This window comes from Pan troglodytes, chromosome 13, assembly GCF_028858775.2.
Source record: "Pan troglodytes isolate AG18354 chromosome 13, NHGRI_mPanTro3-v2.0_pri, whole genome shotgun sequence".
NCBI classification, from domain to species: domain Eukaryota; kingdom Metazoa; phylum Chordata; class Mammalia; order Primates; family Hominidae; genus Pan; species Pan troglodytes.
In genome coordinates this window covers 77,304,048-77,329,973 of record NC_072411.2, presented here as the reverse complement: position 1 = coordinate 77,329,973, position 25,926 = coordinate 77,304,048, and positions in this window count along the sequence as shown.

The following is a 25,926-nucleotide window of genomic DNA, read 5'->3' as shown; positions in this document are numbered from 1 at the left end:
AAATGCAAGAGCCAGAGACAGAAGGATAGAGCCAGGAAGGGATGCCAGGGAAGTGCAATTTCTGAAACTCACAGAAATCCAGGGAGGATTTGTGAAGGGAAGATGGTGAAGCTGAGGATACATGAAGCCTCCCTCAACCAGGTAGGCTTCATGTGTTCTGGGTGACCCAGGCCTTTGCTCCCCTCCTTCCTCCCTCGGATGATCCATGGGCCTCCTCTGCCTTCCCCCAGCCCTGGTGCTTGCCTTTCTTCACACTCCATCCTCCCATTGTCCATCTCTTTCCTTTGCCCTATTAATGCTAGTTCACAGACCTCATTTCCAAAGATTCCCCCTTTTCATATGAAGCCCTTCCTAGGCTCGTTCAATTTCCTGCTCTCACTAGAGAGTTTCTTCGTAGGCATTCAAACCGTGCATGAATAAAGTCACTTTTTCCTATTTCAGCCAGCTAACAAGATCACACACCACACAAATAAACTGATCTGTAATTCACAAACCTACACACATGGGATGTTTCTGTTTTACAGTTAGTACACATACTAAACAGAGTAATTTAAAATAAAGAATTGGATGGCTACGTATTATAATTTGTCATTGTTAAAGAATGAAGATGATTGGATAAGTAGACAGGACAAATGCATGTGAGATAATATCGACAGCATGTTGGCTAATCAAACACCCAATCATCTTACCTGCCACAAGTGAGAATTTGGTTAAACATTTTGATGACGTTCAGAATAGCTTGTGGAGGGATTTGTTCCCAGGTAATTGGCAGAAACTGCAGCTCATTAAATTAGCTCTCATCTGACATGCCAAATGATACTCACAGTTGATCCGTTAGATCATCAGCAAGCAATTGTTTATCTCTTCCATAAGCCAGGATGACAAATAAGCAATTTTTGCCAAAAGGGTTAAGGCCAGTGCCAATCATTATTCATACTGCAATTTAACTGATTCTCTGGCAATCAATACCATGCGTTCAAAATGCAATACAGCAGTTTCTTCCACATTGTGGGGCCCTTTATATGAATATTCTGCCAGAATATAAACAAACAAAATACTAAATAAAGACAGGTCTCAAATGTAGTATTTATCATCTTATTTTTAGGGAGTGGGGAAATCAGTAAACCTAGAGGCATTCACATCAGGTTGTTGCTTAACAGAGCAGGTATATTAAGGGAGCTCCTACCCAGATTATTGGGCTAAACCAGTAAGAAATCAAGGAAAGTGGTGGAAGAGAAATGATAGGGACTGGTTTAATGCCTACACCAAGCTTATAAGCCTCATCATGAAGTCTGAGATAATGATGGATAAAGCAGCTCTAAATGGCTACATTTTGCACTTTCATTCCCATGCACTTGAAATCAATGTCTTCACATGAGATTAACCAAGGGAAGGATTTGGCACCATGGCAATGTCTTACTCAATTTTCCCATTGAAACGGCTGGCCCTTGTCCAATAATAGATGCTATTTCCTTTTCTGACTGACCTTTTCTCATCTTGCCTAAGGCTCCTGACATTATGACAAGGGTCTAAGTTGTTGGGACAGCATTTCTCTTCATTGTACAAATGACCAAAATATAAATAGTCACAGGGAAAACCACTACAGATGAGTATTTTAAATCTTAGAACTATAGCCCAGAAACTCAGTCATCACTATGCCACTTAGTGGGATAAGTATAAGTGAAACAAAAGCACAAAGACTGATGCACCTCAAGCCTTGATTTCTCTTTCACTGGAACATGCAGAGTCTTATCTAGTTTTTAAATTATTTGGGTTTCTTGCTTCTTCCTCTTACCTTGACTATGGGAATTATGGTCTCTTGTCTACTTCACTGCTCATTTGCTTTGAGGAATACAAGAGGCAGAAATTCAAGCCAATAACAGCTTCCTCACATGATGCCTCTGCTGATAAAACATTCAGAGGGAAAGAGGATTGAAGTTATTGCCTAATATGAGACTTTGGGGTCATTTCATTATTCTCATTTCTTGTGCTTTTTTTTTTTTTTTTTTGGCCTTCTAACCAAGATCATTAAAATTTGGTCATAAATCTCCTTGATTAAGGGTCCTTCTTCTGAGATGTTCCAGTAATCACAGTAGTAATCAAAAGCCTTGTGAAAAAACAGGTACCTTAGGTCTTTAAAGCAATATATGTAATTAACGTGGTCATAATATTTCCAATTTTTATTCATGAATAAAATAATAAATACTATGCACAAAGCTTTCTCTCTGGAAGCTTGTTAGACACTCAGTGATGAACGCTAGATACTGAACTATGTGAGTGTAATGGGGCATGCTGTATAAAAAGCCATGGTGACTGGTCAGATTCTGATAGGAGGAGGAGTCAAACAGGGTGAGAGAGGGAAAGTCTAGAATCATTCCATGTTTCTAACCTAGAAAACTAAGTATATGCAGCATTAAGGTGGTTTGAGATGGGTGAGTGAGATATGCTTAGCACATATTGAGGTTAAGATGCCAGTGGGACTTTTAGATGAAGTAATCAGTTAGATATTTGAGCCTAGAGTTCAGGAGAAAGGTAGGAGCTGGAGATGCAGACTTGGAAGCTGATAGCACATAGTTAGTGCTGGAGCCATTAGAAGTGAGTGAGAGCTTTCTGGGGTGTGTGTAAAGAAAGAGCAAGACATGAGTTTCTGGGGTGTGTGTAAATGAGTTTCCAGGGTGTGTTTAAAGAAAGAGCAATGCAGAAGGGCAGAACTCTGGGGGCACGTTTAAGGAGCTAGCCCGGGAAAAGCAGTCATCCAAGGAGGCTGAAAAAGGACAGGAGACACTAGTGTTGGGGAACCGCCAGGGACATCCAGAGTGGGTTCATAACCTTCTGGAAATGTTCAGGCCTCCCACCATTGATAAATGTGTATTGCTATGCAACATAATTAGAGTCCTGGGCATAGGCTGGGCATGAATACTCCCGAGCTCAGACACCGGAGTGACACATCTTTTGTCCAAGGACTGTGTTCATGGAAATGGTTTGGGGAGGTGATGAGAGGAGATCTTAGGAACACAGCAAATGAAAATCCAGGGAGAATATCTAATGAACAGTCATCTATAGATGTTAGACAGAGAGAGAGAATCAGGTATGAAGGAGGCAGCATACAGGGAGTCTAGGCAGGAAAAGAGGATGAGACTAAACCTCAAATACAGCCCCAAGCCAATGAGAAGATAGGTTCTGGACTTCTCCTTTCAGTAAGTTACTTGGAATTTGGGTCATGGGAAGGAAGAGCCACGTAAAGCAAGGATGTAGCCTCGATCCCAGATGCTTTACTTACACATATTATCTCTAGGCTTTGCAACAACCCTGAAAGGTAAACACTCTCACCTATTCCCATTGTGGAGATGATAAAGTTGAGGCTCAGATACGCTAAGTATTTGTACAGTAAGTAGCAGAGCCAAGATTCATATTCATATCATCTGTCTACCTTCAATACTGATGTGCTTACCAAGCCGCCTATGGCTTCCTTAGAGTACATTAATTCCCCTAAGCAGGAAGAACTCTGGATATACTGACAAAATCAAGTCTGCAAACCTGAAAAGCTGAGAATCACACCCTGGATGGCAATGGCTCCAGCCAAACACTCTCTACGGGGCACAGTTACACAGCTATTCAGGACATCCCTTTGACATCAAGCAAACCCCAGCGGCCTTCTAGGTAAATCACCATGTTTTTCCTGATTACCACAAAGTGCATAAGTCCTGAGATGGAGCAACATATAAGTGATGTCAAATTCAGGAGTCTAATCTCATTTAAACCAGTAACTTTAATTTGATCCATAACATACACTATGTCCCTAAGTCTTACCTCTATATGTGGCCAAGAAAGTATAAATCAATCACTATTATCCATTATAAACACTAGAAAATAAATCAAAAGAAATGCCAAATTAGCAGTGGGTATATAATAATTATATTTCTGTATAGTTCTAATAAATTAAGGTAGAAAAATAATCAGAGCTCATTGTAAATTATACCAGTGAAAAATAAAAAGAAAACTTTTGTCTTTCTTTGATATTTAGTAACAACTATTTTGGGTGAAGTTCGTGGTCTTAAATTGAAAAAAAAAAATAGGTCTGTTAGTTATTATAATTTTAAAAATTATGAAGTTTAGAAATAATTCTGTAATCTTAAACCAACAGTCAATGTTATACATAATTACAATACACTAGAGCATTTTTCTTGATAGCCAGTGGGGAAACATTTAAGGTTTTTAAGAGGTGTAATGTAGAGATCAAAACTGATGCCTTAAGAATTTGAATCTTACAGTAGCATAATGTACAAATGAAAACGGAGAAGAACTAGAGGTAGGAATACCAATTATGAATTTAAGTGTAGGGATTTCTGGTCAAGAGAGTGGAGTAGCTCACACCAAACACCCCTCGGCTCTACCTCACCACCACTATCACTATGACCTCGAAACAAGAAAGAAAGAGATAAAAATAAGAAGAGAAAATTTTTAAAAGGCAGAGTTATACTCAAAATCAAGACAAATATCTTGACAACGAGAATAGAAGGGGAATTAAATTCATGAGGGGGAAGGAAGACTGAACATTTCCCACAAGGGGAAGGGAATCAGAGATTGGATGGGGCTGCCCATCCCAGGAACAGAAGTTGAGGTTCTGGGATGAATGAGCAACATCCCCCCAGGGTAACAGCTCTAAGTTGCTCACATAACGTAAGACCTGGTTATGGGCTGGAGTCTGCAGGAGACAGCTACAAAATCACTAAAAGAAAGGCTGAGCTCAGGAAGAGAACAAATACAAACAAAATCAAATTTCCACTTAAAATGAGTTTGCAAATGAGAGTTACAAAGCACATAAAGAAAAATTCACCCAATGAAAGACAGTCAACAAACTCAAGGGACAGAAGAATTTACTTTTATTTTGGAAATTGAAACAATAGAGTAATTTTAAAAGAACATTTGTGAGATCCTCAGATATATTTTCTTTTAAAACAACAGTAGGTTATAAAATAAAGCAGGCAGCTCTGAATCAAGTGCAGGGATATTTAAAAAAAGATTCAGAAATCCTGGAAATGAATATAATCATTGCAATTTTATAAAACCCTTAAACAGATGGATAAATTTTAACTAGTCATAGTCAAAAAGAAAACTGGCACATCTGAACAGGAAAACGATTGCAAAAATTGAGGTAGAGGTAACAAACGTCGAAGTAAGGTAATGGCAGGAGAAATGTACAAGCTAAAAAACATTATAGAAGCATAGAAATAAGTAGGCTCTGCCACTGTTAGGCAGTATTCATTGAGACTTAATTCCATCTAAACCTTGCCAAAGGCTGACTGTGGCTATGGCCATTTGAAATTCTTCTATTTGTGGAGCCTCATTAATGCCAAAAGAGGACTGAAAAGATGAGAAGTAGACCTTCAGTCTGTCCATCAGCAGCCAACAAAAATAAAATGAACTTACAATGAAAATTCCTCATTGTTTGTGTCTGTAGCAATAAGAAATCTTTATTTAAGGATCAAGGAAGTTCATTAGAACTCTCCATTATCTGGCTGTTTTCTGCTTAAGTCCACAAATAAATAGTTTTAACATGAAATACTTACTATATATTTCTACATTTAGTATACATTATATATTTATTACATATTTACATGTTACTGTATTATTCCCTCTTACGTTTTAGGCCGGGCATGGTGACTCACGCCTGTAATCCCAGCACTTTGGGAGGCAGAGGCGGGCAGATCACGAGGTCAGGAAATCAACACCGTCCTGGCCAACATGGTAAAACCCCATCTCTATTAAAAATATAAAAATTAGCTGGGTGTGGTGGTGCATGCCTGTAATCCCAGCTACTCGGGAGGCTGAGGCAGGATAATTACTTGAACCCAGGAGGCGGAGATTGCAGTGAGCTGAGATCATGCCACTGCACTCCAGCCTGGTGACAGAGTGAGACTCCATCACAAAAAATAAAAAAATTAAAAAAAAGTTTTAGAATATCCTCCTTCGTATCAATAAAGTGATTACAAAATGATGACTATTGGAGTATTGAGACTGTAAGAATTTTTTTTAAAAGACAGAATTACAGTTTAGTTGAAAAGTTAACATGTAAAGTAAGAATGTGACAGAGAAAATGAAATTATTTATATTAAAACAAAGTTTAGAAATAAGTTAGAATTCCTTTAAAAAGAAACATTTTTCCAGCTCTACCACTAAAGATGTCCCGAGAGAAGCAGCAGCATCTTTGCTCAACTCTCAAGTTTTGAGGCAGGGAAAAATCAGAACAGACTTGGAGCATCCCAGAGTACTCAGACTTTAGTCTCCGATACTGTTCTTTATTAGAAAGAATCAGAACTACTTGGAGGATAGATGGTTCCACGTTTTGAGGCAGGGAAAAATCAGAACAGGCTTGGAACATCCCGATGCTGCCAGTCAGTAATTCTGGATGTTCTCAAGGACATCTGATGCCCTGCTGAAAGGATAAAGGAAGACCATCCACTGAGAGGACAGTCTGGGACAAGGGCTGAGGGACAAAGCAAGAGGCCAAGCCTAAGGGGGCTCTCAGACTCTTACAGAGGACTCTTCAGGTGAGGGCACCTTTCAGCCCTCAGAAGAACTCATCAAAGCACCCCCTAACAGCCACACAAGAGACCAGCATTTGGATGGTTGATCCATCACAGAGAAGGAGCAACAGTGATAAGAAAGGGGTCAAATGTGGGATGTGCTTCGATGCAAACAGCAAGTACAACTGACAAGACACCTTGAGTGCCAGAGTTACAAGGACATGATTTTGTTCTTTTGTTCCTCCTTGCCCCTACACCAGAGGAATAAGAGCAAGAAAGAGACAAAGTGGTATGTGACAGAGCTAACCGTGCAACACACACACACACACACACACACAGTCACTCCAAGCTCTTTGAGTCCCAAGGCCAGTCTGTATGGATGGAAGAGGAATGTTTTACATCAAATGAGATGTTAAAATTTTTAAGTAAAAAGGACTAAGTTTTAATAACAAAAATGAGACCACTTTACTAATTATAATAAAGGTGGCTGAAAAGGTTGAGAATCAGAGGGAGCCATTATCAAGGCAGCTCCTATGCAGGAAATAGCAAGAGGCCATGACAGCAGTGGTTGCAGTACAGAGCTCTGTGATGGCAGTTTATAGCTGAATGAGTTGAAATTCCTCAATCACACCGCATAAATAAGATGTGTGATTCAAACATTAAGAAAGATAGTAGAGAGACTACCCTCTACACACACACATACAAGAAAAAAAACCTTTGAGCCACACATAGAATACAACCTTTTAAAATATAGCCACTTTTAGGCAGGTTTTCTCTAATATGGCTATTCGCGTCCTGTACTATTAGAGGTTGGCTGTTTATTGTGGCAACTGCAACTTACTTTTAAAACATATCATAGTATCTTCATCTTTACTTAAGATTGTAAGCAGAAATTAAAGTGTAGACATATATTTAGCTTGTAGAATCTATTCTTAAAACTTCCAGCCATTTTCCTATATATGTGTGTCAATATATTTCAACCTCCTACTCCCAACTCTGAAATTGTTAGGGCTAATAAATTACCTTAGGATGTTGTCTTAGACATGTTCATTTCTACCCAGTGTTATGCTGGGCCACTTTTCTTTTATGAAAACATGATCTACAGTTCAATAACACACTTAGTCCAAGCTATTCGAGTCCCAAGCCTAGTCTGTATGGAGGGAAGCGGAACGTTTTAGATGAAATGGGATATTAAAGTTTTTAAATAAAAAGGACTAAGCTTTTTTTATTTAAAAAACTCCTTCACATGTGCTCCTTAACAATAGAAGAATATGGATCATAGCATTCTAGCTCTGTTTTTAAAACAACATAATACATAACCATGTAATATTACAAATAACACAATTTTTCATGTGTCACTTCCTTCCAAGACAGTTTGAGCTTTGATAAATTTTAATTGATATAAGTTAATCTCATATAATTAATGTAGATTTGCTGTAAGAATTAAATGCATAATTAGAATTTCTCTACTAAATGCAGATTCATTTGCAAACTCTTTTGAAATATATTTGGAAATGCATACTGGCAGCAGGATAGATTTTTGAACCTTAGAAATATAAATGCATTCTTTAATTACAATAAATTACCATGATTTTATATAGTCAATATGTAATTAATAAATACACTTAAGTTACTTTATTTAGGAAAAGTTTAATGCCTTGAGAGAAAAGGAGATAAGTTATTGGGCTGTGAGTTAGCAAGAAAACCTGAAAAAGAATGAAACCTCCTGAACCATGTGGCTCCCTCTTCTTTTAACAGAATTTCTAGCAATGAAGTGCTTGGAGACTCTAGTTTGAGTTCTAAGTCCCGCATTTCCAACATGTGAACCTGAGCGAGCCACGTATCTACCCCAAGCCTCAGTTTCCTCATTAGTCAAGTAGCCTATTTCATGATAATCCTGTCAAGATCAATAGAGATCTGCAGGGCAGAATTATAAGCAAGTATTATCATCACAATTATTGTATGTAATACACTTCTACTCATTTTGTAGCTACCAGTTGCTGTATCAAGGTATAGTTAAATTTGGATAGTGATAGCCACCATTTATTAAACACTATGCATCAGATATTGTGCTAAATGCTTCACATATGCCATCTCATTCATTTTTTACAACAACACTAGTATTATCCCCATTCTATAATTGAGGAATCCAAAATTCCATAAAGGAGTAACTTGTCCATGGTCACACAGCTGGTAACTGACGGAGCTGGGATTGAATTGGTATCTAGCTCCAGAGCTGATGCGCTAAACCACCTGGGTAGACTTTCTCCCTACTAACATTGATAAAATTATACAAGCCCTACTCATCACATGCAAACTCCCTATCCATTATTAAGAACAAAATAGCCAGTGAATTCTAAACCTAGGAAGAAAACAATCTATTCAGGTATGATCAATCCCTTTGCTATGCTACCCTCCCTAGCAATGAGTGTAGTGTGTTGGAAGCAGTTACTATCCTACTAGCTAGACTCTAAGCTTCAAGAGGGCAGGTTCTCACTGCCTACTTCATCACAGAGTGCAAGAATACACTGCTTATTTGGTAAATAGTTCATGTTATCACCAAATTCCTTAAAAACATGCACTATTGAAGGAAAATTCTTGTCAGGCTAGTCTTTTGCATTACTGATAGAAGAAGTAAAATTTGGAAGAGGACAGAGACAGAATAGCATCTACTGGGTCACTTGCTGGCCTAGGAGCTTTAGAATAGAGGCATCCCTGCAGCTCCTTAGTCCCAGAGGCCTGCATCTTACAAGTGAAGACATCCGGGGTTAGAAATCAATGAAGGGCCTGTACCTCTGGGAGGCAGGGATATGAGCAAGAGAAGGAGGAAGTGGAGAAACCATTTTTCTCCTTCATCCTAAGTGACCAGCACAGCAATAGACCCTGTGTCATTGGGCACACTGGGGAAAAATGTTCATTGTAGAACCCAGATGCCAAAGTGAAGAAGAAACAGAGTGTTTTCAGCAGCTGCATCTGGCTTTTTGGCAAGCTCTCCACACTTTGGTACTGATTATCCCTGCATCTGCTCCTTAATCGTTTCACTAGTTACCTGTGAACTGTTTTACTCACTTTGATCACACATTGCTTGGAACATGGAAAAAGGTGCCACTGTTATGTCTATTTTCAAGCTGCTGTGAACCTTTCCAAAGAAATCAATATCAAAAAACTTTCAGCTGTAGGGATAAAAAGAAAGAAAGAAAGAAAAAGAAATTCTCTATTCTGGACTCCCAGCAGCTAAGCACCCTGATCACGTACACATATAATGATTTCAAAAATTGAGAAAAAACTGTGCCTTATCGTGAAGTAAGTGCTCCCTTTCTGTAAATGAGAATAGGGTTCAAAGGGTTAATCCAGTGGCCACGCACAGTTAGGTAGGCCCTTCGGAAATTTAATCTACAAGGAGGATTTGTTAAAACTCTCATCTTTAGCAGGGCTTTTCTGCACATCAGAAAAGTGAGATACATTTCATGGCTTTCCCTCTACACATTTTTATGCTACACCTTTCAGCAAAAGCTTTTACAATGATATTAAACATTAACTCTGTATGGGTTAATCCCAAGACACAGCAGCAGCCTTAAGGTTAATAGTCCTTTTAATTAAAAGATAAGTCAGTTATTGAACACAGAAGCTAATCACAAAAGGATTACCACTGAAAATGAACATAGTCTGTGCAATTAGTCTGATAATTAAGACTTAAGTACTGGACAGAGATCAAAGTGCTTGTAATATGCAATAAAGTTCCCAGAGTTGTAAGGATATTCAAAATGTTAGCTTGTGCTTTTATTGCACCTTCCATTTATCGTGTACCCATGATAGCAGCAAACACATTTCCCCGATGGATGTCAGCAGGGATAACTGCAACAGCTGTTACTACATAAGCCTGGTGTTTCTCACAATATGATTACTCTGTCAACGATGGCCGTAAAAGGTGGCATCTGCATTCATCAAACAGAGTTATCAATAAATGTAAAACCATACAACAATTAGAGATCTCAAAGGAAGAACAAATCTAACTGGAAAAAAAAATGTCAACCACACTCTTTAATTACTAAAATTGTTAATCAATAAAATGCCTTCATAACTTTTAATTAAAATTTGATTTGAACTGGATGTTTGGATAATCTGATTCTTTGTTTTCATTACCTTTAACAGTTGCATTACAAAATTCTTAGTGGCATCTGTGAGCAGCCATCCCCTGGGGAACACTTTATATCTGTAATTGCATATTGTTACCTACAGAGGGTGTTAAGAATCCTTGTTAAAAATAAAGGAAATGGTTAGGAGACATCTCACAGTAGCCATTATTGTGGAGCAAATTACTAGGTAGAGCAATCCAGAAGCTGTCAAGAAAGGTTAGCAAAAAGGAGTGTCAGGAAATCAACCATTCAGCAATTCATCATGGGCCAAAACTAGCTCTAAAATAAAACCAAGGAAAAAAGGTATCGGTTTTATGAAGTCAAGACATTGTCTTTGTTTATAGCAGTGAATAAAGATTATAGAAGGATAAAAAGATGAAATGATAAAGGAAAAATCAATTGCTTTAATCACACTGATGCTCAGACAAGATATAATGAGAGCAACTACTTAGAATTCCAAAAGCTCAATGCTGTATACATTATCTTTACTTTAATTTGTGTTCATAAGGATCTGTGTAATTTATGTATCACCAGCCCCAGGAGTTGACTGGTAAGTTTTCATACCTTCATATCAGTCTCTTCAAGCTGAATACATGTATCACTGTTACTTTTTTTTTTTCTTTAAAGACAGACTCTCACTCTGTTGCCCAGGCTGGAGTGCAATGGTGTCATCTCGGCTCACTGCAATCTCCACCTCCCAGGTTTAAGCGATTCTCCTGCCTCAGCCTCCCGAGTAGCTGGGATTACAGACGCACACCACCACGCCTGGCTAATTTTTTTTTTTTAGTAGAGAAGGGGTTTTGCCATGTTAGCCAGGCTGGTCTCGAACGCCTGATCTCAGGTGATCCGCCCGCCTCAGTCTCCCAAAGTGCAGGGATTACAGGTGTGAGCCACCATGCCTGATCACTGTTACATTTTTTAATGTCTTTTTGATTTGTAGGAAAACAAAGTTGATCTTGAATTTCTTTCCTGAGTTTTCACTGGGATTTCATTTGACTGTCAACTCCAACCTACATGAATAAACCAGGTTGACTGTTGCTTATTTCACTGCTGAAATAATTAGCAAGCTCTCCTTTCACATTTTTGAATGCTGATACATGTAGAATTTAATACTCAAAGATTCACTCTTAAGGGCTTTTCTTTCCTTAATCTCAGCTTGGTTTCCTGGATTCCCATATGCATAAGAACAATTGAGAACTATAGCCAACCAACCTATCCAGTGTCCTAGCAAAGGCCACTGATGGGGTGCAGAACACACAATCTCAAAATATGGCACCTTGGCATTTGAGAAAACAGTAGAAGCAGGATGGTCACTCTCATCTTCTTCCCTAAAGTAGGCCCTCAACAAATTATCTCATCTTCCAAAGTAGGTCATAAGACAGTCATTTCAGAGACACCTTCCCTATACCTTAGGGAGGAAAAGAATGTCTCTATGAAGGACTATGAAGACACAGGGAAACAGAAAAGAATCTGAGCAATCAGGCCTTACTAAGTTCCCCGGTTTATTACCATTAGATCACACACCCTTTATCTAATCATACTTCTGCACGACTATCCACTTCTTCATCAAATTTAGCATAAAAATACACAGGTTTCCCTGTTTCTTTGGGTCTTCATTTCTGAAGGCTTTCATGTCACATGAAACTTATATTAATTACGTTTATGTGCTTCTCTCTTGTTAATCTGTCTTTTGTTATAGAGGCCTCAGCCATGAGCCTTATGATAAGTGAGGGAAAGATAGCCCTTTTTCTCCCCTACACTATAATTCATAGCTCATAACAGACAGAATGTGCCCTCTATGCTTTTTTTTTTTTTTAGACGGAGTCTTTTTCTGTCACCCAGGCTGGTGTGCAGTGGTGCGATGTTGGCTCACTACAAGCTTCGCCTCCCGGGTTCACGCCATTCTCCTGCCTCAGCCTCCCGAGTAGCTGGGACTACAGGCGCCTGCCACAACGCCCGGCTAATTTTTTGTATTTTTAGTAGAGACGGGGCTTCACTGTGTTAGCCTGGATGGTCTCGATCTCCTGACCTCGTGATCCACCCGCCTCCCAAAGTGCTGAGATTATAGGCGTGAGCCACTGCACCCGGCCACTTTCTTTCTTTCAAGAAAAGTTAACATGCTCTCATCAGAGCATTGCTTGGAAATCAGCTAAAGAAGGCTCTATTTCACCAACAAGTTTGCAGCTCAACTTTGCTTCAAGTCATTGGGAAACAATGGTTACACTTAACCTTGTTCATGAGATCAGGGTCATATCTTGAAGAAAGAAGAGGAAAATAATGGTACGTCGTACCAAAATAATGCTTTCCAGATGCCAGGCCCTATTCTAATTGTTTTACAGATATTAACTAATTTAATCCTCACAAAAACCCCAGGAAATAAATTGTTACCAAACCAAGAAGTTGGATAGCTTGCCCACATCACACAACTGGTGGATGCCACTAACCTCTTCTATACTGCTTTTGAGAAGACAGCATTTACTGAACATGCTATTTTGTGTCAGGCTTGTGCTAAATGTTTTATTTCTGTTTGCGTAACTCTGAAAGGTAGGTTCGACAGATGGGGAAATTGAGACGCAATGAAGGGATATGAACCTCCCCAAAGTCACACAGTAATGTAGTACCCAGAGTCAAATCTATGTGTATCAGACCCTACAATCCCCTATTACTTTACGTATCATCAGTGTAAGACATTATTGTTGGATTTTTTTTCTATCTCCTTTTTTTTTTTTTTTTTTTGGTAGAGACAGGGTTTAGCCATGTTGCCCAAGCTGGTGGTGAACTCCTGGGCTCAAATGATCCACTTGCCTCAGCCTCCCAAAGTGCTGGGATTACATGTGTCAGCCACCATGCCTGGCCAGAAATTGTCACTGGATTTTGATTCCACTAGCATTCAATGATGAATGAAAAAGGAAAAACAAAAGATGAAAAAGGCAAGAGAGGAAGAGACCATGTCTATGTGCTACATAATTTCTCTCCTGGCAGGTTGAAGAGTAAATTGGGTCCAAGACAAAGGAAAGATTAGGCAAAGTTTGAAAAATTTCCCAAAGGGTAAGGGTGGTTATTAAACAGAGTTTAAATATTATAGGGTGGGTTTTCTAAGAGAAGGAGAAGATACTCTAAGAATGAGAGCTTTTGTTTCAAAGAGGATCTAAGATCTAAGAGGGCAGAAGGCAGGAAAATAACAAAAAATTTTATGTGGAGATGTTCCCAAGAACTCTGAGAGATGGTTGTGTTCTTATTCTCCTTCTCAGGCATGAATATTAAGAGTTGTGACATTCTTGGTGAAACATTCTCCACCTGCCAGGTTAGGAAAACAAAATATACTCCAAGGAAGACATGGGTGTGCAAATAAATGATTAAGCAGTCCAGGATGGGAAATAATTCAGCAGGGTAAGTAGAGGGGGGCTGCTAAAGTGGGGAAAATTGAGGTCTAATTTATCTTTGTAAAACCACAATACCATGCAAAATAGTTCACAGGCTCTAGTCAACATGTCTGGACTAAATGGTGGACCTCTTTCCCCTTTATTTAGCTACTATCCTAGGAGATGGTAACCCCCAACCTCTCAAAAAACAAGACTCAGTAGCCACTGTCAACCTACCAATGATTGCACTTGCCAATCTTTGGCATTTAACATTTGTTTTTTTCCTGTTTTTCACCCCTTTTATTCTTAGAAGTTGTTAGCTTTTTCCCTTCATATAATCAACAGTGTAGAATGGTCAACAACTCTATTTAATTCATCAAAATGTAAATTTTTAATATCACAGTAGGACCTATGATTTCTTCCCCATTACTTAATATGGCCTACCTAGTGTGTCACAGACAGCAGTCAAAAACATCAATGGAAATGGTGCATATTTATGAAAAATCCTTAGTGTTTTGTTCATACCTATAAACAAAGCAGGGGCATGCCCAGTACAAGTAATTTTAACCACTTAATCTCATCCATTGAATATAAATGGCAGTCATATTTGAACATCAAAGAGATGTTTTAAACCTTAAATGATACGTAAAAAGCACTGTAGACCCCCGGGTGTTATTCAATTTCTACATTTTGAGATGATTGAAAATGAACATGATTGAAATCTGAAAGTCATATTTTTTAAAACTATCATTTTGCAAAGGTTAATTGACAAGTAGTTTGAGCAGAGGGAATGAGCTGAAAGTAAGTTTCCAATTACCAGAACTGGGCCATAGACTTGGGAGAACGTATGAAATATATAAATCTTGAAATGCTAACAAAACTTCCATTTACTAGGCTGAGAAGTGAGCAGTACAGACTTGAAGACATCGCTCTCTTTATAAAGCTATCTATATGAAGATAAAACATAATAAGTATCTTGAATTTAATTTCAGAAAAAAATTCTTTAAAAATTTTCTATAGGAACCATTAATGACTAACAAAATGAGACTGCATTTTCTATTAACAAAGTAGAAAAATTGCACGAGTACAGCTGCATGGTTGTATGACTCTCTATATATTCGTATATAGACACACATATGTAAATTCACTCCCAAATAGATTAGCAAAATGCAAGTAGTACGGCAATCTGGAGGAGAGTCTATCTTGTTACAATTTTAAAATTTCTCAATCCATCAGTTAAATGTGGATTCAGGGCACAGACTCATATTTCCTTGTCAAATAAATTATGTCTTACATCAAAGACCACACAGATTTCCACTTAACAAAACAGGAGAATGTCTGAATAGACCATAAATGTGAAATATGCAAGAGAGCAAAATGAGACAGCCAATAAAATAAAAGATTTGTTAGTCAGCTAAAAACTATCTACAAAATGGTACTACTGACAATCAGAACTGTTGATTAAAGAAATATTCTTTTAAACTGATGCTAATTTTTTTTCCATGAGAAATGAGCTCTGGTGATAATGCAAAATGGTAAGCAATTGCTATGCATAAAAAGTTTTAATTAGACAACAAAGACTAAGATAGTGCATACATCTTTTTTGCTTGATTATTGAAACGCCATGTACACATAATATAGCAGGAGAAAACAAGAAACGTGTTAGGTCTTTAAGAAATAAACCAGGTACCAAATTATTATATAGCTGTAAATCCATGGGTCAATAATATTCTTTATATGAACTTGACATTTTTCCCTTCCCAGGTAATTTGTAGCAATTAATTCTTATTTATAGATATGTTTGCTACCCTGTTTTTTTCCCCCCAAATATGGCATTAAAATATACAGTTGCCCCTGTCTAGCAGCCACTGTTAAAGATGTTATTTGGTTTAATGATTCTGGCAAATTAAATTGTTATCAGTCCTTAGATTAGTATTATCTTAAAATGTAACACAATATAACAGATTATAAGATAAAGAAAAATACCTTCAATTCTTCTTTAAAACAGCTTCACTACAATAGTGAGTTTCTTAGATAAGTCTGATTTCCAAAGGGTTTTGGAGGATTCAGCTTAATGGTTAAACGAGATAACACAGGGAAAGTGTTTAACACTGTGTCTAGCACTCAGAGTAGGAGCTCTATATAATTGGGATGAGTTCTACAAATATGCGGAGAAATGAGAGTCCCTTGTTGTCTAGGGCTTCATTATACACATACTAGTTTATTGGGGCTGCCATAACAAAATATCACAGGCTGGATAGCTTAAACAACAGAAATTTATTTTCTCACAATTCTGGAGGCTGGAAGTCTAAGATTAAGGTGCTGGCAGGGCTTGTTTCTCCTGGGCCTCTCTCCTTTGCTTGCAGGTGGCTACTATTATGCTGTGTCCTCACGTGGTCATTCCTCTGTGTGCACTGATGTCTAGTGTCTCTCTCCTCCATAAAAGGACACCAGTCATACTGGATTAGGACCCACCCTAATGGTCTCATTTTAACTTAATCACCTCTTTAAAGACTATCTCCAAATACAGTCACATTCTGAGGTGGTGAGGGTTAGAGCTTCAACACTGGAATTTGTAGAAAACAAACAATTTAGCCCCTAACAACATAAGATCATATGTGGACACCTCCCAACATTTAAGGAGGATGTTGGGAACCCAAGTGTGCAGAAGTGGGAGTTACAGCCAGTCTGGAGTAGAAAACCTGATGTGGGTGGAGTCCCAGCACCCTCTCTCATGCTTTCTTCCTGTCCTGGTCCTGCTGGCCTTCTCTTCTGCACCAGCATCTTCACATCTTTGCAATTTTTTTTTGTACCAGCATCAAAGCATCTTCGCCCTGAGTCAGGTGTTGATTTGTTTGAATTAATTATTGGATGAAAGTGAGTAAAAAGCTTAGCACGCCAAAGAGGTGTTCCACATCCCCCCAGAGAACCTAGTTATCCAAAAAGAACCTGTGCTTAATGAAATGGGCAGGGAGAGGTGTAGCAGGTAGGTAGAGACATTTCTCAGTCATAGCTTAAACTGCCCACTCAGGACCCCTCACTGAGTAACTGCTTTTATCTTCCACACCCTCTTCCTTTTGTTAGTGGCTCTGTGCTCTTGCAGAGTGAAGCGAAACCAAGTCATGGAGTGAGGTGGGGGTGACTATTCCAAATAAGAATGGGGGAAATGGAGGAGGGGTGAGGAAGAGAAAGGGTCAAGGGGAGGGCAGACAATGCTCTATATTTAAAGAGACCTAAAGAGACTTGGAAAACTTGTCTCAGCATAAACAAAAGTGTTATTTTATCCATGTTTCATCCTGTGTTATAATTGTCATTTATGAAACTGTATTATGTTCTCTTCAGAAATGAGTCATCTTTCCTTAACAGGATATTAGTGTTGACAAAGACTGTCATTATGGAAAATCATCTCATTGGAATATGTAATTCACTATAGTACAAACCCTAAGGAAAGGGAGGAAGCAAACATCTCTTCCCTGTTTCCCTTCTCTCCAGGTTACAGGAAGAAAGGGGGTGTGAGTCTGAGAGTGTCTGTGCAATTTAAGCCCTGGCATAATGCCTAGTACAGTGCTCTGTGCTGTGTTCAATAAATGATAAATTCTTCAGTGTAATCCTCAGACACTCTTCTGCAAAGTAGACACAATAGTAGCTACCTCATAGGAGTTATAAGAGCAAGACAAAACAACACGTGTAAAACACAAGCTCAGGGCCGGCCACATGGTCATCAGCATGACAATTTAAACTGCTTTGCAGGGATTTGTTGAGTGAATGAAAAAAATAGATCTGACTAAAAAGTATATTTGAAATATGTATACATATGTATGTATATTTTTAAATATAATTTAATATGCACACACATTCTTTTTTTAGCATTTACATATGTATAGTAGATATATATATATATACATATACACACAGAGGGAAAATTTTTGGATAAAAGGACAACAAAATATTAAAATATTAAGATGATTAAGTAGTGGAAGTTTGTTTTAATCTCTATTTGTATATAGTTTCTACAATAAGCATGAATAAGAATTTGTGTAAAATAGGTTTACATATTATTTTTAAAAATCAATTTTGACTTTTATCCAAAATAAGATTTGGTTTAAATCTCATTTATTTGGGGGTAAAGCCTAAAATTACTTTCACATGTGAGCTACTGACAATGCCAAAGTTATCGGCATTTTTCCCCAAAATGTTGCTGGGATTTTATTTTTAATTAATTTAGTTAATTTTTGCATTTATTTACCGATTTTATTTAATACTTACCATGCAACAGGCAGTGTTCCAAGTGCTTTATGAATATTAACTATGAAAGAGTAATATCTTATTTGGAGAGGAAAATAACTAAATGTAGGAGTAAGACATACCTAGAATTAAAAGAAGAGAGCATAGTCTAACTTTTGTCTTTTAAAACCAGACCAATGAAAAATATAGGGCAAATGTAAGACTCCTGTGAATTATTTTATTCCCATATACATCATATCCAGCAAAATAATCTAGCTTAAGTACACTCTGCTAAGAAATGAGTCATTATTTTCTAAATAATTTAGACATGGTTTCACGAGGCATGATTTTACAAGGAAATCATCAAAAACTCTGTAAACTATATAACAGGCTCTTAACATACCATATTGTTTTCTCTCTAACCAAAACTACCAATTGCTGTTGTCTTGGTGAAATTCAAGTACACAATTACAAATGTAATAATAAGATTGAGAAATCTTTCTCATTATCTCCCCATCATGTTCTTTTCTGCACATACAAGATCCCCACGAAGCCAGCAGGCAGAGACTCCGTAGCGTGGAGGTCACAGAGGGGGCACAGGAGTGGGTAAGACTCGAGCTGGTAGTCAATATGATATACTTCTAGAATCAGTATAATCACCCTGAATAACACGGGAACATCACCGTAATATATGACGGACTATCATTTTTCCTTGCTGTTCCTTGTGTGGCCGTGATGACCATAACTCAACAACAAATTTGTCATAGAACCTTCAAAGAAGTGGGGGAATATCAGTGGGCTTGCATATGTCTCTTCTGGGAACATACGATTTTTTTCCAATATAAATCCAAAGATATTCAGGACCATATTTGCTTCAGGTGTGGAAGTGGCTACTCTTAAATATCAGTGTTCCAAAGGGTAACCACACCAAATTTGCCACTTCTGTCACTCAAACACTGAGCAATATAGAAAGAGCTGCAAGCCTTTAGGAAAAGGAAGAGTCAGTAGTGTTCCTGATCTGGGTGCTTCAGGAAAACCACCCTTACAAAGATCAGTGGCTACAGCTTAACCTGGAAGAAAGTAGTTGTTTTCCAACCTGCCCTAATGTTCATTCAGCACCAGAGATGAGCTCATGTTCGAAGTCTGAAATCTAAGCATTTAGATCAATGAAACAATAGAGTCAGCTGATTCTCCCTTCTGACACACCTGATTCCCTGATTCTCCCTTCTGACACATCTGATTCCCTGATTCTCCCTTCTGACACACCTGTACTGACTTCAGGAAGTCAGATATGTGCAATAGCTAATGGCTGTCCTGGTAATTATTTTCACACCAAGAAAGAAGAGAGCAGAGGATTATTAAATCTTTTCTCCTTCTGGGGATAAATCAAGGAGCTTTTCCAACTTCATGGCAAAAAGCAGAGGTCCTTAGAAAAATGTTATTCAATTTCTTTATAAATCTCCTATGCTGTATTAGTCTGTTTTCATACTGCTATAAAGAACTTCCCTGAGACTGGGTAATTTATAAAGGAAAGAAGTTTAATTGACTCACCCTTCTGCATGGCTGGGGAAGCCTCAGGAAACTTACAATCATGGCAGAAGGGGAAGCAGGCATCTTCTTTGCAAGGTGGCAGGAGAGACAGAAAAGCCCAGGCAACACTGCCATTTATAAAACCATCAGATCTCATGAGAACTCACTCACTATCACCAGAACAGCATGGGGGAAACTGCCCCCATGATTCAATCACCCCCTACCAGGTCCCTCCCTCAACACATGGGGATATGGGGATTAAAATTCGAGATGAGATTTGGGTGGGAACACAGCCAAACCATATCATATGCACATGTTAGAAGATATATCAAAGTTTGAAGCCTCCTAAGTCCAAAGAGGGGTAGGGCTCTATAACTAGAACAATAGCAATAAATAGGAAATGAAGCAGAAGGGATGTTAGGATTCACCACACCCAGTCCTCCAGCCCCCATCCCATTACTGATAAGGAAACAAAGATCAGAAACTTATCCCAAGTCAGACAGTGCATTTCAGGCAGAGCCAGGGTTGGAACCCACAGCAGACTGCAGACTCTCGGCACAGTATTTCCCCGACTATAACAGACTGCTTCACAGTAGAAAATGGGGAGCTACTGCAGGTTTTTGAGCAAAGGAATGGCATGATCATCTTTGTGTTTCAGGAAGGTCAATCTGGCAATCCCATATGTAAAATGGAATTTAAAAGATCAGGATTAGCACAACACATCATCAGTCCAGGGCCATGGAAACAGGAACTAAGGGAATAGAATGGAAGGGGCAAGATGCAAGAGATATTTCAAACCTGCTTGTGTGCAGGCTTTATGAAGGCAAAGCCAGTTGTATCTCCAGCTCCTAATACGGTGTCCAGTGCATAAAAGGCAGGCAGTCACCACTCACTAAATGGACAAATATTTTAAAGAAGCAGAAAAAACAGGAATCAGTGACTGACTGGATAAAAGGAACGGAAAGTGTCAAAAATTACCTCGAAGTTTGTGAGTTATATGGATGACAGAATGTTGAAGAAATTGGTGGTCTGCGCACAAGGAAAACAATGAAATATAAGAGGTCATTTAGAGTGGACCTGAAGAGGGCTTTCTGGAATGACCAACATAGAAGTGATCAGTGAAGCCACAGAACAAGTGAGAATGCCACCAAATTATAAAAATAGAAATGGGGCTGGAGATATCCGTGGGGTTAACGTGTGCACCTGTAGAGTGTACCTGGGGGTGGTTTTAGATTCATGGTTCTCCACATCTGAATGACTGAAAGAACCATGAAGTTGGCATTTGACAAAAATAAGGGGCAAAATTTCAAACCCAAGCTCAAAGTCAATGTGAAAGTTTTAAGCAGAAAGACCCAAATGTATGCATACAGTAGCAGTCAGAAAATTTTCGCTTCTATGAACTTGTACAGAATTTTACAACCAGGAAACCTTAATAATAAGACAAAGCAAAACATAAACCCTCATGATTTTCATTTTATCATCTGTATAAACTTTGAGTTTTGTAACAAAGAGATATTTTAATTTCAAAATACACACCAGGTATGGGGGGCATCATAATCTTTTCAGGGACTGGACCAGGTAGCAGACAAGCCCTGACATCCCGACCCCTGGAAGAGACAACATTTGCATGCATCCTTTCTGCAGGATCCCTGGGGAGCAGTCACCTGCCCACGTCTGCTGCTGGCCACAGCAACCTCCTCAGGGGTATCCTGCTGCTTTTCCACTCCTTCCACCCACCTGGTCAATCACATACGGGCCAGAGCTTTGAAACAGAAATATAAAAGTATATTCTGTGGTTATTACTTAATGTTGTAGAATCCTAGAACCATAAAAATCAAGATTCATATTCTGTTAGAGCTAAATATGACCCTAGAGATGAGCTAGTTAAATCCCCTTGAGGGAACTGGGAACAAAATCCGACCTTCCCTCCAAAGATAGAAGAAGGGCTAGGTTTTTAACTGAGGTTGGTGTTTTAGGGTCTGCGGCTGGAAAGTGAGGCTGAGAGTGGGTTTGCCCTCCTGCTGTAGAATGTGCACTTGTGAAGAGAGCACAGGGCGGAGGGACTTGAGAACCACAGATACAAGAGCAAACAGGATTGCAGACAGGAAGTGGGATCTGAAGAAGTGACAGAAGGTGACTGGACAATCAGCAGAGGTGTGTCATCGTGGGGATGGTTCTTACAGACCGTTGGGGTTAGGAGTTCTCTCCACAGTAACCTGGCCCTGCTGTGAATTAGGGCTATCCACTTCCCCTGAAGAGAGGTTTCTCCAACATTCACGGCATTACGGTTGATTGTTATCACTGGTGGAAATAAGAGTTTTTAAATAAAGGGAGAAATACAATAAGATCACAAGTATTAGCTAAGCAAGATGGAACTATGTTTTATTATAAAGAAGAGTAACATTAATTTGCCAAAAGAAAATTAAACCCGTCAACTTGTATTGGGTATGTATAAGGACTTCTAGTTATTTTTCAATATTTTTTTTCTATTTTCTCACTGGCCTCTCTACCTACCTACATTGAAAAAAAATTCATGCATTCATTTGTTTATGATTTACTCAGTAAATATGTATTTTTTGCCTAATATGTGTTGGACACTAGGTATACAATAGCTCACAAAATTGTATTGAGCTTTCAAAGAATAATTTTAATTTCCTATAACAGATATTCAGCTAATTTCATCTTTTATTCTTTCTTTTCCTAAAAACAATTATGTTTTCATAGAACTCAGTTCTGTTAAGCTGAGACTATCTCTTTTTGGGAGAAGGAGAGTAAATAAAAAGTCTCTCCATTGCAGTAAAACTGGCATTTTGTGTACATTTATCCTCAAAGTAGGCAGGAATTTATAATCTGTTCCTTAGGAATATTCAGAAATAATTGGAAAATCACCCTCACTTATCTTTGCTTTTGACAAGAGTTTGTTAGTAATATCCTCATTTGCCCTGTTCAGTTGGCCTCGGATTTCAAAATTCAGTACCTACACTCTTAAGAGTAACTCTTCCCACTCTCTATTCATGCCAATTTCTTTCAACACTTAACGAACCTGTGGATAGTGAGGTTGCATTAAATTATTCTCAATTTTATCTTTAATATAGTCAGCAGGCAGTATTTTCTGCAAAAGGCATTTACTCCTAACTAAAAGGAGAAGAAAGCTAACTCTAGCTTCCTGTGGGCCCTGTCCCTTGTGAATTCCAAGAGGGAGAAAAAGGTTAATTGCTAACAGTTCTGTGCATGTGTCACTTACAACTTACCACTGGATTCCTTCAGTCTAACACTCTTTCAGCAGTAGCATTTAGAACACTGAGACCAGACTGAGTTTTTTATTGCTTACTTCAATAAGATACAGGGTGAGTTTAAAAAAGGCGATCTTTAAGATTTATCTGTGTACTCTACAATAAGAGTTCAATAATTCCTTTAATCCATGTTGTCATCTCCCTTGGCCTTTTGCTTTACTTTACTCTTTTAACATTACACCTTATTTTAATAGCAGTTATCAGAATCCATATACTAATTCAAACTAACAAGAACTCTAGTATGAGCCTAGTATGAGTAAGGTACTGAACCAGGTACTCACATTATACTTAGTAATTATACCATATTTCACAGGCAAGTAAACTGTTTTCATAACCATACTTTATCTACAATTTATCTTTAAAAGATCTGACAACAAATCAAAAGGGTTAATTGGATAAATTTTTCTTAAGAGGAAAGTATAGTCTTATAACCTCCCTTAACACTAGTTGAAGCAGTGGACATAAAAACTTGCAAATGTACCGCAGAAATAATTTAAATTTAGTGAACAGGATCAAAAGAAGTAAAAGCCAGGCTTTAAATAGAATTCGTGGATCCAAAGTTTCTTCTGGAAACTTTAAAACTATATTTATATTTATTGATTGATCAATCAATCAATTGACCTGTCTGTCTGCCTATCTCATATCTATCTGTAAATGTCTGTAGATATATTCTTAAACACACTTAGTTCTTAATGTATTTAATTTTCCACTTCAAGAATCACTACATACAGACTCCATTTCTAGGATGTTTTGGGTTAGAGCAACAGCATCTCCTTGAAATTTCACAAAATCTTCCATACCTATGATATCTCTAGATAACCACCAAAAGAGAGCTGAGCACTTCAACACTTGAAAACAGTAAAAATCATTCCCATCCTAAAAGTAAATCAGCAGAATCATTTGTTCTTATTTCACAAACATATCCAAAAACGGAACCTCTATGTATCATGTGGTTCATCCTGTATCTAAAATAATTGCCATCTTTAGCATCATACACTTGGTATAATTTTGCAACTCAGGGGTTTCTTAGAAATCCACTCATCCATTATTTCTGCAACTGCCTTCCAAAAAATATTCATGTACTTAAAATGTTAATAGGTGTTTAAGGGAACACTGTCTGTGTTCAGATAAAATTTGAAAATTTTTTCTGGGAGCTTGTGGTGCACATTTTAGCAGTAATAAGGCTGAGAAGATCTGCTGTTGAAAAAAAAAACAAGGGGGGAGTTTACATTTTACTCTCTAAATATATTTATACTTTTTATTATTTTATATAAAAATATTGTTTTGTACAAAAATATTGCATGCTACTTGTATAATAAATGATGAAATAGATCTCAGAGAAAGTGAAGAAAGAGAAGAGACTTGGGGAAAGATGTGATCAGTCCCAATGAGGAATGTAAATTTAAAAATTAAGAGATATGTCTTACGAGCATTTCTACCAAGTTTTATAATGTAAGGTGCTATATATCTCTTCTTTGATGTCCTTAAGAATCACATTTCTTGTCAGGGCAAGAGAAAGAAGAAAGGAAAGAAGAAGGAAAGGAGGGATGAAGGGAGAAAGGAACTAAGTTTGTCTAACCCTGTGCTTCCAAAATTTATTTGACAGTAGAACGCTTTTTTTTCCAAGAATATTTGTAAACACTAGAGATATGCTGGCAAATGCTTAACAACCAGCTCTTGGGAAAGGGAGAGGGCCTGGTTTGTAGCACTTGTCCATTTCCATGGTGTAAATAATCCCAACCATGGCCAGTAACAAACTGCCAATATGACATCACTGGCTCCCAAGCTTCTGGCTCTAGCCCACCACTGCCAGTGTTCCTTGGAAGAGAGTTTTAGAAATGTTGAGCTTGTGTATCTTACCCTTTTTCTCAGTCCTCACTCCTGTATACATATGTGCTTCAAAGATGAAAAAAACTAAGACCCAAAGAGGTTATGTGACTGTTCAAACTACACAGCTACTCATCTTTACTGGTATCTAAACTAATTTCTAAATTAAAAGATGATCCCATACTATCTAAAGTAAAAATTCAGCTATATGAAAAAGAAGTATAGTACTGTAAAGTCAGTGATAAGGAAGGCCCTTACCTCATAAATATAAAATGCATATTGATGTCTTTTAGCTGCTCAGCTCCTCTGCCTGGAGTTAGCATAACTTGGATAATATGTATGTATTACCAATATCTTCTAAAAGTAGTAAGAAATTTGAGCCCATTTGTTCATAAATATTTTCAAATCCTTAATCAAAAAAGGGTGCAGAAGAATTTAAAATATTATTATAAAGTCATTCAAGTCTTAAGATCTCTTGGATCTTTGTCTCACCCAGAGGTAACTCTCTAAGATTAGAGAACACACCTTACTTAGAAAAAAAGGAAAGTTTACTCTTACTTATTTTACTATTTTTTTTGTTCAGACTTTTCCTTCTAGCCCATAATTTATCTTGTATTTTTTACTTGCCTTATCATATTCTCAAAAGATAAGGATTTGTTGAGATACATGCTTTTAAATCATATTTTCAAAAGATAAGGATTTGTTGAGATACATGCTTTTAAAACAGAATTGTTTTTATGTGAATCAATACATATATATCAATAAATTTATTTTTGTTTGTTCAACGTGATGCTACTTCCTTAGGTTCAAAGATGATAATATGAATGTGTTTATTGTTATCCTTTGTGGCAGAAAAGTGTCTGTGAGCACTTCTCTAAAAGGATTTGTCATATAAATCCCAGGCACTTCCCTGCTGGATTTTACTAATCTCAGACAAGTCCTTTAATCTCTTATAACCTTGATTTTCTTATTCATAAAAAAGAATAGAATAATAGTAATCTATATTTCATGGGGAAGTTGGTCTCAA